The sequence below is a fragment of the Nicotiana tomentosiformis genome, chromosome 7, assembly GCF_000390325.3.
Source record: "Nicotiana tomentosiformis chromosome 7, ASM39032v3, whole genome shotgun sequence".
In the NCBI taxonomy this organism is placed as follows: domain Eukaryota; kingdom Viridiplantae; phylum Streptophyta; class Magnoliopsida; order Solanales; family Solanaceae; genus Nicotiana; species Nicotiana tomentosiformis.
In genome coordinates, this window is record NC_090818.1 from 91011962 (window position 1) to 91026870 (window position 14909).

The 14909-nt window shown below is 38.5% G+C and overlaps 1 long non-coding RNA gene across 1 annotated transcript; it reads left to right on the forward strand.

Annotated features, from left to right (window-relative positions):
- Positions 1 to 1395: 1395 nt before the first annotated feature.
- LOC104109009 (uncharacterized) lies at positions 1396 to 3568 on the forward strand. The gene is made up of 2 exons (XR_689139.4): positions 1396 to 1705; positions 2721 to 3568. It is a non-coding gene; the product is annotated as an uncharacterized lncRNA (long non-coding RNA).
- Positions 3569 to 14909: the final 11341 nt, after the last annotated feature.

Genomic DNA, 14909 nt, shown 5'->3' on the forward strand with positions numbered 1-14909 from the left:
GACTCAACGTATATCTTCCAGAAGACTTCAATCTACATTAAGACAATAAAACTTGTAGTTAATGCCATAGAAGGACTTACAAACATACTTCTAAGCTAGTAGGTCACTTATAGAAAATCAGAAATTATTTTTCTTATAATATTCCACTTCCATCCAACTCAAACCAGCACCAAAACAATAGGAACAACATAAACAATAATGTATCCAAGATATTCCAACAAATTCAGATTAAAACCTAGCTCAAAACCCTTACAAAACAGTACACACGCACAAACACCTTAATCTTCACTTCCAATCTCAAGTTTCATATATTTCTTTCATGAATTCACTTGATAAATATATATACATGCATAACAACATAAACCATATCATAATCAAGTTATTTTTTACAATTTTCATCCATAACAACGTGTATATATATAGCCTTAAAAAATCCAACAAAATATATCAATATCTCTTTCCACTTTCAAGTGCTATCTTGTAATATTTCACTCCAATACCACAACCAACATGTAATTAACCTAAAACACAACCAATAGGATGAAATATACCTTAGGCAGTAGATACAATTCGAAACCTAAGCTTAACTTAGCTCACCATCATCCTTATTAACATCACAACACCATAGAGGGGCTATTCGTCGCCTTTGGCTAACTTTGATGGTGAGGCATGGTGTTTTTTTTGTTTTGGAATTTGTTTGGAGCCTTGGGGGAACTTTTTGGGAGGGTTTGGAGAGTGTGAGGATTGAAGGAGGTCGACAAATGAGCAAATCTCATCCCAAAAACGAGATAAAAATAGGTGAAGGCCGACCATCGTCCAAGTGGGTCCAATAGGGGCTTCCTGCGCAGTCGCGCAAATATACTAACATATCTCTACTATGATTCATATCAATGAATGGTTTAATGAGTTAGAAACTAGACTCGTAGATCTTAAATTGATGGGTGGATCACCCCGGAACTCAAAGTATATTAGAAAAAAAGCTCAATGACATTAGACCCAAATTTCAGTTAATTTATGAACGTAACTTGCGACAACATTTACTGACTTTTGTTTTACAACTTGCTTGACTTATAAACATAACATATGACTATCAAACAATTCAAACAACTTAAAACACGAACTCCTTAGCATATTAAGCACTCCTAATTTTTACCCCGAAAGTACAGGTTATAAAAATTTTGATTCGTTTATCCTCCAACCCTCACGATACTGTTAATTCATTATTATTTTTGTAAAGGTCCTTAAACTCTCCAGATTATATTGATTTACTTAAGATGCATTCCAACATGAAATTACGGGAAGTAACCGGTTCACTAGTTATTGTGTGGAACACTCCTTCGTATATACCTACCCTTTCACCATTAGATTCAAGCTACCGATAGACAACGTTATTAAGGAGATATGTTGCAATATAATATTTATTTGGCCCAAATCAGTCTGATAGTCAAGAGGCTAATTTCTTGCCTCCACCATATGTCTTCCAAGGCCGATGTATCATACACTTGTCGGCACCTCCTTTATCTCTCTCATCCTAAGATCTAATGGTGTGGTGTATTCACTAAGAAACATTAGGGAAATATGGCTCTTATTACTAACTACAACGATGACCACGATTGGAGATGGTTCGAAAGGTTCCTCGTGATGTAGACTCGGTGCATCGTTCGATCAAATAAACTGCCTTTTCCCAAGAAGTGGAACCCAAACCGTAAGTATCTCTTCTCATTAAGATTTCTTACTCTTCTACAGTATCTTTCTCTAGCTTTTGTTCATTAAATTGTAGCTGCTGTAGAGGATTTTAGTGGGGTTGACGGTATTGAATGATGGATATCTCAGATTCTGGAAGTCTCTTTTACAGAGTCAAGGACATGGAAGGGCATCTCCTTTGGGCTAGATGTAAGAGCGGAAACTCACGGTATTCTCAGGGAGAGATGACAATCTCAACCTCGGGCTAGCTTACCTGATACCAGTAGCCCCCTCCCCCCCAAACAAAGGATCCGAGAACTATTTTCCCTTTAAAAGTAGAAATCAGGAACATCCCAAGATACCTCCATGGAACTTCCTTTCGTCGGTTCCTCTACAGAGTGAAAGATGACTGTTGAGAGAAAGGACAATCATTCTAGAGTCGACAGGAGCAGTACCTAAGTCAGTCCCCCGACTGCTTGTAGTATCCTTAGAGAGGGGGCAGAATGGGTATTGCTATGGTCATGGTTGACTCGGAGGAGGAATCTCAACTCGACACTGAGAGGTTGGGCCCTACTGCAAACTTACAAGAAGATCATGTGCTTCCCACTCCAAATGGACCACTCGATGAGGGGATGCCCCTCGTTTGAATTTCGAGGTACAAAAGAAAGATTCTGCGGGACCAAATGGCACCACCTCCAATGACTTCCACGGCTCAAGAACAAGAGCCCTGTTCAGCAAGTGGTAATGTTGTGCGGGTACAGGATGCTCCCCCAAGCCTTATGCTAATCCTGGTGAACATACCATCTAGTTCACTATTCCCAACAACTTCAACCTTATAGATAAACCTCGACATGCTGTTAAATATATACATTAGTTAGTTGGTCCTGTTGAGAAGGCAAAGATGTCTCAATACGATATGGAGGGGTTGATTACCTAGCTGATTTATCCAACCGCCACAATGAGACTTCTTTTTCCTCTTATCCTAAGTTGTTATCCCGGATTTATAAATCCGCTGATTGTTTATTTTTGTTTTGTAGCATAACCTGATCTCATCAAAGGCTCTAAAGAGGGTCCAGGCGGACAAGTCCAAGTTTAACGGGGTCGTCGAGGCCAACAGAGAGTTGAAGGCCGAGGTCGAAGGATTGAAGTTCGAAGTTACATGACGTAAAGCTGAAAAGGAAGCCTTGATATTGAGGAACAAGGGTGCTGAACAAAGCTCAAAACTAAAGCAAAAAGAGCTTCTAGGCTGGGAGTTAATGTTTTCATGCGACCTTAACAAATCCAAAGAGAAAATCCGATCTCTTCAAGATGAAATGGCCGATAAAGAAGAGATTTAACTTCAATTGACAATATAACATTCCTGTATTGAGGACAGAGAAAAGGAATTAGAAGTCGCCCTTGCTTTTTCGGATGAACTTACTCGACTAGTGGTGCTGAAAAAGCTGCCCTGAAAGAGGCTTATGATAAGTTAGCTCACTAACTCGGAGAGGTGGGGGGAAGAGTGAACTTGATCGAATTGGGTTGCTTTAGAGACTCGCTTAAACACTCTTCATGAAGTCCATGTTGGGAAGACAAACATAGAGAAGTAGATCATGGACCTTGAAGTCGAGACGAAAGAAATTGGGGCACTCCTAGGTTATTCATCCTCTGACGGATGCGAGTATAGTCTTGATGTAGGTGAGGATGAATCATAATACTTAGACAAGAATAATGAAGAAAAGGAAATTTTGACACCTTTGCCTCCCCCAACCACTTGACTCCCTGATGTTTCTTCATCCTCTGGATCCTTTGATCTTGATTCTGACAATATTTCTTGAATATTGTACTTTATATATCTTAATTTTAGAATTATTATAGTAAAATTTCGACAATATTTTACTCAAAAGTTTTTGTGCATTATTGTTTTGATCATGAATATTCCAGACTTAGAAATATTTTTGTAGACTTTATCGGGCATTCATTGTGCCTTAGCCATAATTCTTAACCATGTGTCGGCTTTATATCCTTTTAGAATGATAGCTTTCAAACTGATACTTTGAGTGTTCAATATTTATAATTAGTTGCCTCATGAAGTTGGCATTGAACTAAGAATGGGCCCTTAGTGAGTTCAATGCTTATGAAGATGGCGTGTCATCTTCATTTTGACAAGTAGGGATACCATGTCCTTAGTAGAATATTTAAACAAAAATGGTACAACTTCTCCGGGTAATAAAATAAAGTAAAGCTCAAGATTTTTGTTCTACAAATTAGGATAAATGATACTTACAACTTCTGCTAAGTTTCCTTTGTGATACATATCCTAGTAGTATACAGTGAAAACAATCTGAGCCTTATAGATGGGTTATTTTGATGAAGATAGTTGATGTCGGACAATTGGTACATTAACAGTGCTTGCTCTTGCTTGTTGGAGATCTTGCTCTAAGCATAAAATTTCTTCTTCGAATACGTTGGTGCTTCTGCAGCTTTTGGTTAGGCTAAGCAGTCCGCGAGTGCTGGTCTCCGTATAGTCTCCCTAGTGTTTGAGTTTAAAGTATATAAACTTTGACACTAGTCTTGTCATTCGATTGTCTCAGTCCAGCTGCTAGACTCCGCATTCTGGTTTACTTGATCTTCCTACGATCATATTCCTGAAAATGAGGTAAGTGGTCGACAAGTATTTTAGATGAAGAGGATTCCTCAGCCTTTTTGATCAGTCATTTTGTGACCCTGCCTGAGAATGGTTATAGTTTCCAAATGTTGCCAAGGATCAGTGTAGTCATTGTTCGGGCTAGGATGGCTATTCATATCATCTAAAAATGTTAGCATAAATATATTAACAACTTAAAAGTAATTAACAAGAGGGGCACCATACCATTGCGGATCCTCTAGAAGTAGTAGCGTTTCAAGTGTACGACGTTCCAGTTAGCCCGAAGCTGTATTCTATCCATTGACTCGAGGTCATAAGCTCTTTTTCCAGCAAGTCTACAAACTCTATATGGGCCAAGCTTTCTGGCATTGGGTTCTTGTTTTGTAGGGAACACCTTATGAAGGACGTAATCCCCTATTTTGAAGTGCCAAAGGTTAGCTCTTTGATTACAGTATATCTTAATCCTCTACTTCTGTATAGCTATTCAGATTAATGCCATCTCTCAGCGTCCTTCTACCAGATCAAAATTTGATGCTAAGGCTTCCTCGTTGGACTCCTCAATCACATAAACTAACCTTAGACTCGATTCCCCTATCTCAATCGAGATTAGAGCTTCTGATCCATATATGAGTGACAAAAGAGTTTTTCACGTACTTGTGTTTTGACATTGTTCGGTGTGCCTATAAAACTTCAATTAATTTCTCCAACCATATTCCCTTAGCCGCTTCTAACTGTTTCTTTAGGTTGGTGAGCAAACAATTTTTTGATGACTCTTCTTGGCCATTAGCTCTGGGATAATAGGTGGATGAAGTAATCCTCTTGATTTTCCACTTATCAAGAACTCAATAACATTTGCTTCGATGAATTTTCGTATGTTATCACATGCTACCTCATTTGGTACTCTGAATCGTCATATAATATTTCTTTATATCAAGTCTATTACTTATTTCTCTCGAATGTTCGTGAATGCACCTGCTTCAACCCAATTAGAGAAGTAATCAGTCAAGACTAGTAAAAATTTTACCTGACCCGGGGCTTGAGGAAGCGGTCCAACTATATCCATCTCCCATTTCATGAAGGGCCATGCGAAAAGTATAGAATGCATTGGTTCTGCTGGTTAATGTAATTGGTGTGCAAAACGTTGGCATTTGTCTTATTTTTTGATGAAGGTATTTGTATCTTCTTCCATTCGGGGCTAGTAATAACCTACTCTAATGAGATTCTAGGTCAAGGATCTATACCCAGAATAATTGCCACAATTTCCTTCACAGACTTCTCTCATAACGTATCCTGTTTTCCGGGTTCGAGGCACTTATCTAAAGGACCATTAAAAATCATCGAGTAAAGTTCTCCTTTGATGAGGCAGTACTAGATTGCTCGAACTTTAAGCTACCGAGTTGGTCTTTTTCTTCGGGCATCATCCCATTCTGCAAGTAGTTTATGAATTCGTTACTCCAATTCCAAGTAAATTGGTTGAATTTACCTCGTTTTTTCTTTGGCCGAGGACAGAATGAAACAAGTTAAAGATTGAGTTATTTTTGGATTCAATAATTTTCACTGCTGGTCCAAGATTTGCCAACATATCTACTTTAGCATTCTCATCTCGAGGTATGTGTGTGGTCTTCCATTGCTGAAACTGAGCTAAAAGAGTTATGACTTTGTCCAAATACTTCTTCATCTGGGTTTCCCGTGCCATGTACGTCCCTTTTATTTGGTTACTCACAAGTTGGATGTCGCTTTTAACCCGAGGTGGTATGCACCAAGTCCTCTGGCTAATTTGAGTGTTTGAACTATAACCTCATATTTGACTTCATTGTTAGTTATAGAATGACATTTTATAGACTGTCTAACTGGTGCAATGAGAGCTATTCCATGATTAGACTCTTTAACATTGGATGATCCATCTGTGAAGAGGGTTCAGATTTTAGGGCCTGCCCCAAAAGCAATGATCACTTCTTTTTCAACCTCTAGAAGGATGTTTGTACTTAATTTAGCCACAAAGTCTGCTAGGACTTGTGACTTGATGGCAATATAAGGTTGGTATGATATATCATACTCACTCACTACGACCACCCACTTGGCAAGCCGTCCCTGTTTAACCTAAAATTTGATTTTTAGGCTGAATATATTAAATTTATATTTCAAGGCCTCAAGCAACCTGCTTGATTCACTTTAAAGAATATAAGCAAAGCAATTAAATGATAATAGTAAAAGATAAAGAACAAATGTTAAGAGCGAAAGAAAGAAAAGGAGAATTGTTATTGATGCTGCTTTTGCTCGAAGATATCTTGCTTTCTCAATAACAACTTAATATATTTCTTAAGAGAATACAAGAGTTTTCTAATTGATCTTCAAAGGGTAGAAGTGAGGGTGCAAGCAATAAGAGTTTTTGTAACCGTCCCTTGATATCTCGCCAGCCCGTTATCTCCATTACTTTTCTGTTTACACATGTTACGCTTAAAGGATTTGTAACTGCTCCGTAGTAAATGCCAAATCCCTTATTCTGGATTGACTGTTTCTTTATATCTATCCATACATATGAAACTTCACGGTAAATCTGCTCATATTGAATCCTTACTGGAACCGAGATCAATGATCTCGATATCCACGATTTTGTCTCAATTGACCTTGTACTCATTCTTCAAGTGACCTTCCAATCCATTGTTATTTCCATGTCACAACCCAAAATCCCAACCGATTGGGGGGAGGGGGAGGGGGCGCGTGATGGGACCTATGCCACTTGATTGGCAAGCCAACAAATAACAATAATAAAGGCAATAAAAAATAAAAAATAACATGATATCATAAATAAAAGATATAACTCAGAGAAATATATCAAGTCTAAGACCAATGACCATCTACATCTCCTAAAATCTAGAGTCACTAAGTACATAAGCATCTACAGAATAACTAAATACAAAGTTTAGAATAAATAATACACTATTCGAAGCAAATATACAATAATAGAACTATGAGATAGGTGACTCCAAGGCGTGCAGACGAGAGTACAATACTACCTCGGATCTCCTCAACCAACACACTATCCGTCTTCTAGGTACCACTGGGACCAACACCAAAATCTGCACAAGAAGTACAAAAGTATAGTACGAGTATAACTAACCCAATGTACTCCATAAGTATCGAGCCTAAGCTGACAAGGTAGTGACAAGGCTAAGACAAGACACCTGCTTATAAACCTGTACAGTTAAATAACAAGAAATAACGAGACAAGATAACAAGTAAAATATCAAGTAATATGACAAGATAAATAACAAGAGAGAGATAAAAAGTATAAAACGAAGAAGATATAGAACAGAAAAATAATGAAAGAAATAACTAAGGAAAACAATAGTTTATGCTTCCACAAGCAACCCCGAACAAGCCTTTCAAACATAACCACGCAACAACATAGCCAAGTCCTCAGTCTAAATAGTAAAAGAAGGAACAAGAGATATCAAACAAAGGGCATGACACCATCCTTCGTGCTTTTATTCTCATTTTCACAAGTACAACAAAATAGCAAGCACAGAAACACCATTCGTGCATATTCACTCTTCCTCACAAGCACAATCACACACTTCATGCAATGATATTAATATATAAAGAAAGCACAGAAACACCCTTCGTGCACAATCACTCTTTATCACAAGTGCGGAAACACCATTACTACAACTCACTCTTCCTCACCAAGCATAAATATGAAAAGCAATACCAAGCCCGTGGGAAGCACAAACAATATCAAGAAGAACGATTGAACATAGCTTTCCATTTAGGAATTAATCATCAATTTACACCAATAGCCAAATCAACAATTCAATAGTCTCACTACCCAATATCATATCAAGCTTAACAAGACTACTAACACAGACGGAAATAGCCAAAGAGAGAAAGCGCATATATACTCGTCACCTTGCATATACACTGCACCAAACACATACAACACATAGCAATTAGACACAATTAAATTATAATTCCCGCAAATCAAGGTTACCAAGACACTTACCCCTTTCCAGCACAAGTTAACACTCTAACACCGCCTTTCCTTTAGCACAAGCCTTCATACCACTTGAATCTAGCAAATTAATATCCCAATAAGTCAAAAGATGATTTAACAACTACCATAGTATAAAAAAGGTTCGATCTTTAATATATTTGGAAAAGTCAACAAACATTTAATCTAGGGCCCACATGGTTGAAATCCAAAACTAGGACCAAATCCCCTTTACCCATTCTCCCTCGAGTCTAAATATGTAATTTATTTTGAGATCCGACCTTAAATCGAGGTCTAAATCTTTGAAATACCGAAAACCCTAAATTTCTACCCAAAAACCCTATTTCTACTATGTGAAATCTTAGATTTAGGCATGAAAATCAATGAAAAGTAATGGAATAAGTTAAAGTTACTAACCTATGAAGTTGGGAAGAAATTGCTCTCCAAAATCGCCTCTATGTGGAGTCTAGGTTTCAAAGATGGAATAAAATGAGCTAAATCCCAAAGCCCATGCCTTTTACCCAGCTGCAGGTATCACATTTGTGAACTATTATTCGTAATTGCGATGTTCAAAAAAGCGAACAGCTGATCGCAAATGCGACCAAGCCCATGATCCTTAGATCTCACAATTGCGATAGAGGCATCGTAAATGCGGAAGTTGCAAATATAACAGAAGTGTTACAAATGCGAAGGATTGACCCCTCGCGAAAGTGAATGCGAAGCTGACCCAAATCCTCATAGCATAGCAAATGCGAGCTAGCACTCGCGAATGCGAGGCTCGCATTTGCGAACAGACCATCACAGTTGCAATGTCTGTAGCACCAACAACTCAAGTCTTAACCAAACAACCCAAAACCTATTCAAAACTCAACCGAACATCTACACAAGTGCAATAACATCATATGAACTTGCTCGTAAGCTAAAATCATCAAAATAATATCTAAAATCAAGAATCATGCATTAAAACGCAAAGATTTCAAAGTTCATAACATCAATTTCTAACTTTCACATTAAGCGCCGAAACAACCTTGGGTTACTCGGGACCCCAACCAAACATGCGTACAAGTACAAAATCATCATACGAACCTATCGGAATTGTCAAAATACCGGCCCGAGGTTGTTTACCAACAATGTTGACTATGGTTAACTCTAATGCTTTTAAGTTTAAAAATCAAGTTTTCTTTGAAAAATCACATTTAAACTTTTCGAAAATTAAAATGGACCACACATGCAAGTCATAAGTCATCCAATAGCGCTATGAAAGGTCTCAAATCATGATTTGGGAAGCTAGAATTCAAAACGACCTATTAGGTCGTGTTCGTCCTCGAACGGACATAGAAATGTACCTAGAATGGCAAAACGATGCATATATCCACTCCTCATGTTGGATTCAGACTCCCAAATAGCCTCCTCAGTCGGCTGACCACTCCAACACACTTTCATAGAAGAGATATCCTTAGATCTCAACTTTCAAACCTGTCAATCTAGAATAGCTACCGACTCTTCTTCATGTCACACCCCGACCTCGGAAAGCGCGATGTGCGCTCAACCAACATATCTCAGTCAAGCAAGCCTACTTGATGCCTTATACCCAATTGTATCCATGAAAAATTTAAGAATCAGTAACAAGAGATAGACATGAAGAATAAAGTGTACAACATCCTTTTCCATTACTTAAAGGAGTTTCATTGACAATTTCCAAAAGATTACAAGTTCACATTTGAAAGTGGAACATCCCATAACTACAACATTTATAGTCTATTTACCAAATCAAAACATAACCCAAACTATGTCTATGGAGCTTCTAAAGGGAACATAAGAATAGTATAGAAGTGCCGAGGCCTTGCCTCAAAATACAATATACAAGGATCACAAGACACGAGGCCTCGATTGGAAGTGTGGCTTACCAAGTCAACTGAGAGAGGGTATACTGCTACCAATGATCAATGCCACCTGCTGTGGAACCACCTGCATCCATTAAATATGCAGCGTCCCCGAAAAAAGGGACGTTAGTACATATGGAATAGTACTAGTACGTAAAGCTAAATACCCTCTCATGGAATAGAGTACCAACATAAAAAGGGAGAAACATGAAATCAATGAGAAACTCAAATAATATTAAAATGCCAAGTCAAAATCAAGGCAAACCTTCAATTAAATATTAATGTTTTAAGTTGGGAGATCTTTAGTACCGACACACCACCATGCATATAGCATGGAATCCGATCTCCGCATGATCGACTAAGCCGTCTCACCTCAGTGTTTGCGGGTGGACATAGAAAAACAACACCACCACCATGTGCCTGGCATGGTGTCTGATCATCGCCCGATCGGCTATGCCGTCTCATCCTAGTGTGTGCGGGTGGACATAGAAACACAATACCACCACCATGTGCGCGACATTTTGTCTGATCACCGCTTGATCAGCTAAGCCGTCTTACCATAATGCCGTGTGGGTCGACATGGTCCTTGCTGGCTATCATCTCATCCCAATTAAGGAAAATAATCTCAACACATCATCACGGAAATTCATCCCTTCAATCACTCCTACGCCGACATGTGTAGTTTCAAGTTTAGGTTATTTCAAGCCACCCTTCCTCGGTGACCTAACGATACTCCCAAAATATTTATATAAAAATATTCATCTCATATCCCTTCATAAAATATCTCATTTCATTGGCAGTTTTGGCCACACATGTAAATCTTTATTCTTGGCACAATAACGACATTTTATATTTCATACTCTCATTCTTTCACTTTCAAGGATCATCAACATAAAGAATATTTGGAAATCATGACTTTAAATACATGAGTAATAAGAGTCTTAAACACATTAAATTTTTCCTATCAAAAGAGAGCATAATTATTTGCAACTGAAACATGAATTTAAGTCATAGCATTTAATACATTAATCATGCTTGAAACATTTTTCCGAAAGGGAGCATAATGTGATAGGAGCAATTGGAACACAATTGTTTTTATATAGACTTTCGATGCATTGCTGATTTGGGATAACTCGACTTAATGTGAACAAATCGAAACATTAGAAATAAGACCTTGGACAAACCATGCTTGAAGATTACAAGGAATTCATGGAATTCGATCTACAAGAGGAGTTTAGCCAATATACCTTGATTAAGCTCTTTAGTGATACTAAAACCTCACACTACTCTCACACCTTCAATCTACATCAACATAATTCAATTGGAGCAATATTAGTAAAACTTTCAAGGTTTTAGGTTATTTAGGCATTTTATCAAACACCTAGAGTACATAGCATCCTACTACCTCAAGTAGTGGTATTTCTTAATCCAACAATCCATCCTTTCCACAAACAAGGGATACTACAACATCCTTGGTCTTCTAACTACCTTCTTTAGTACCATTATAATCATTAATGAATTACATCCACCCAATTTTACAATTAACTCATTACAAAATGTCTACAACACCCAATAATTTAGGTTAGGCACTAATAGTTGGCTTCCAATCCCTATACCATAAGTGCTAATAATTATTTATTGCTCATATATTCACTAAGAATCCATGCATGTAGGTTTAAGGGTGAAGAATTACCTCTTGTAGCTCAAATCTTGAAAGCCAACTTTTGGGGTGTTCTTGAGATTTTGAAGAAATCCTATGGAATCCAAGACAAAACCCTATTGTAACTAGTGATTGAGAAGTGAAGTCATCATAAAAACACAGTTAAAAACTCACCTTAAGTGTGTATTGGAAGCCCTGGTCGGATGGGTGATGGAGAGAAAAGCCATAGCCTTGAAATCATTTTATTTTTCTCTCTCCCTGCTCATGTATTTATATATTGTAGAGGACCTCGCAGCGGGCGTGCGGAGAGCGCGCAACGTGTGCTATCACTGTTCAGACAAAATTTCCTAGCGCAAGCTGATCTTGCATTATAGACTATATATGCTGGTTTATTCCTTGCAAAATTAGTTTTCTTTTCATGCGCTGAGCGCACGTTAGTGCCTAAATGCGTTGTTTTTTCCCATTTAAACCAACTTTTCAAACTTTATGTTTTTACTTCCTATTGCTATTTTGACACTCCCGACCACCTCAACTTGAAATATACATACATTATCATGTTTCGATCACCACTGTCCCCTTGTGTGGGTCTACACGAACTCTGAGATTGACTCTATACTCTGAGATATACGGGGCTTTACATCCTCCCCCGCTTAGGATCATTCATCTTCGAATGATGGTTAGAGTCCACCATAGACACCGAGCATAAATTTTCCCTTCACTTAATCACCTTCATACACCTCCCATTACTTATCATCAATAACTAATCACACTAATGCGTTGAAATTTTGCTAAATCTCCAAATTTTCAAAAGTTTTGGCAGAATTTCCTATGTTTATGGGCCTATCCACCTAATAGAGCACCACAAAAACCAATCCAAACCACACATCCACAATACAACGAAGTATCGTAAACATGAAAATAACAACATCCATAACATTATAACTAATACATTACCAAAAGGGCATCTTAACATATGCTCTATAGTTTTAAGATATAACTGGTATAAGGTAGGTTTCTAACATTCCTTTAAACACAACCATATTGTTCTACAAACAAGTGGGGATATTTTCTCTTCATATCTTCCCCGGCCTCCCAGATAGCCTCTTCAGCTTGTTGGTTTCGCCATAACACTCTGACAGAGGCAATCTCTTTACTCCTCAACTTTCGAACTTGTCTATCAAGGATAGCAAATGGAATCTTCTCATAAGTCAATTCTTCATTAACTTCATTAGGCTCCACTGGGACGATGAGTGACGGATCTCCAACCACCTTCTTCAACATGGATACATGAAACACTAGGTGTACTAAGGACATCTCTGAAGGTAACTCGAGCCTATAAGCAACCTGATCAACCCTGTGAAAGATTCTGTACGGTCCGATATACCTTGGACTAAATTTCCCTTTCTTCCCAAATCGCATTATGCCCTTCATGGGAGAAACTTTCATGAATAACCAATCATCCTCTCGGAACTCCAAATCCATGCGACACACATCCAAACAGGACTTCTGGTGACTTTGAGCGTCCCTCAGTCGCTCCTTAATGATCTTTGCCTTCTCCATAGCCTGATGCATGAGGTCTGGCCCTATCAATTCTGCATCCCCAACTTTGAACCAACCAATGGGAGACCTACATCTCTGGCCACATAAAGCTTTGAACGGTGCCATTTGAATGCTGGCGTGATAACTGTTATTGTAGTAAAATTCTATGAGTGGCAAATAATCATCCCAGCTACCCTTGAAGTCAAGCACACAAGCTCACAACATATCCTCAAGCATCTGTATAGTCCACTATGCTTTCCCGTCGGTCTGCGGATGGAAGGCTGTACTAAGATTCACCTGAGTACCCAAACCTTGCTGAACCTTCTGCCAAAGGTTAGCGGTGAACTGTTGTAACACCCTGGAAAAATTTTGAAGTACTTAAGTGTAAAGCCCACTAAAATTTTGCAAAAGAAAATAATGTTTCGTGGTGCAGAATTGGGCTTACGTGTGTGAGGATTGGCTGGCCGCGGCTCGGACCTTTGGGGCTGAACAATGGACTGGAAAGTAAAGGAAATATTTGGGCTAAAGAAAGGCACTTCTGTGGCCCACTATGTGGCCGCAGAATTACTATGTGGACCGCATAATGGCCGCAGAGTGAGGCAGCTATTTGGGCCAATTTGGATGTCAATTTCGCGGTCAATTATGCGGCCGCATAACGATTTATTGGGCCGCACATTGATCGCAGAACCAGTTTGGAAACTTTGTGGAGGGAGGTTCTGCGGCGCGTTATGCGACCACAGAACAGGTCTGCGACGCACTGTGCGACCACAAAACTGATCTGCGGACCGCATAATGGTCGCACAGTGGGGCAGGCCAGCCCGGTTTCGGAGAGCCATTTCGCGGCCCATTTCGCGGACCACATATCGATTATGCGATCGCAGATCCTGTCCGGGGCAACATATTTTGGGTTTTTATAACCCGACCCCACTTCATTAAATAGACGATTTGTACCATTTTTGACCAAAAATCTGACACTTTTAAAGTGAGAGAGTGCCCTAGAGTGAGAAGATGTTCTTCAACAATTTGTTCTTCAATTCTTGCTCGAATGTTGGAAGATTAACAAGGGAAACTCACTAGATCTTCAATTTGTGCACTAGAACCATGTTCATCTTCCTAATTTTGGTTCAACTTATTATATTTATATAATAGATTGAAGTTGCTAAGAATTCTGGAATATTTTAGAGTTTAAGGAAGCTAAATTGAGGTATGTTGGCTAAACTCTTCTCTTAGAATTGAATCCCACGACATTCATGTAATTTATGTATGTCCCGAGTGGTTCGTTGTAAAATTGGCAATTTCGAGTAAGATTGGGTTGAAAGATATATGTTCAATAAGTATCCCAAATGCTTTATTTATGTTATGTTATCAATTGAGGATGTGTTAAAAATATGGTCTGTGCATTAAAAATGTTCGACTTCAAGTCAAACTCAAACGAGGGCTATTATGCCAAATTTTGTGAAGAATCTCTATGTGCCTTAGACTCTTAATTGCTCACATGTGTACTACACACCTGATTTGAATTGTTGT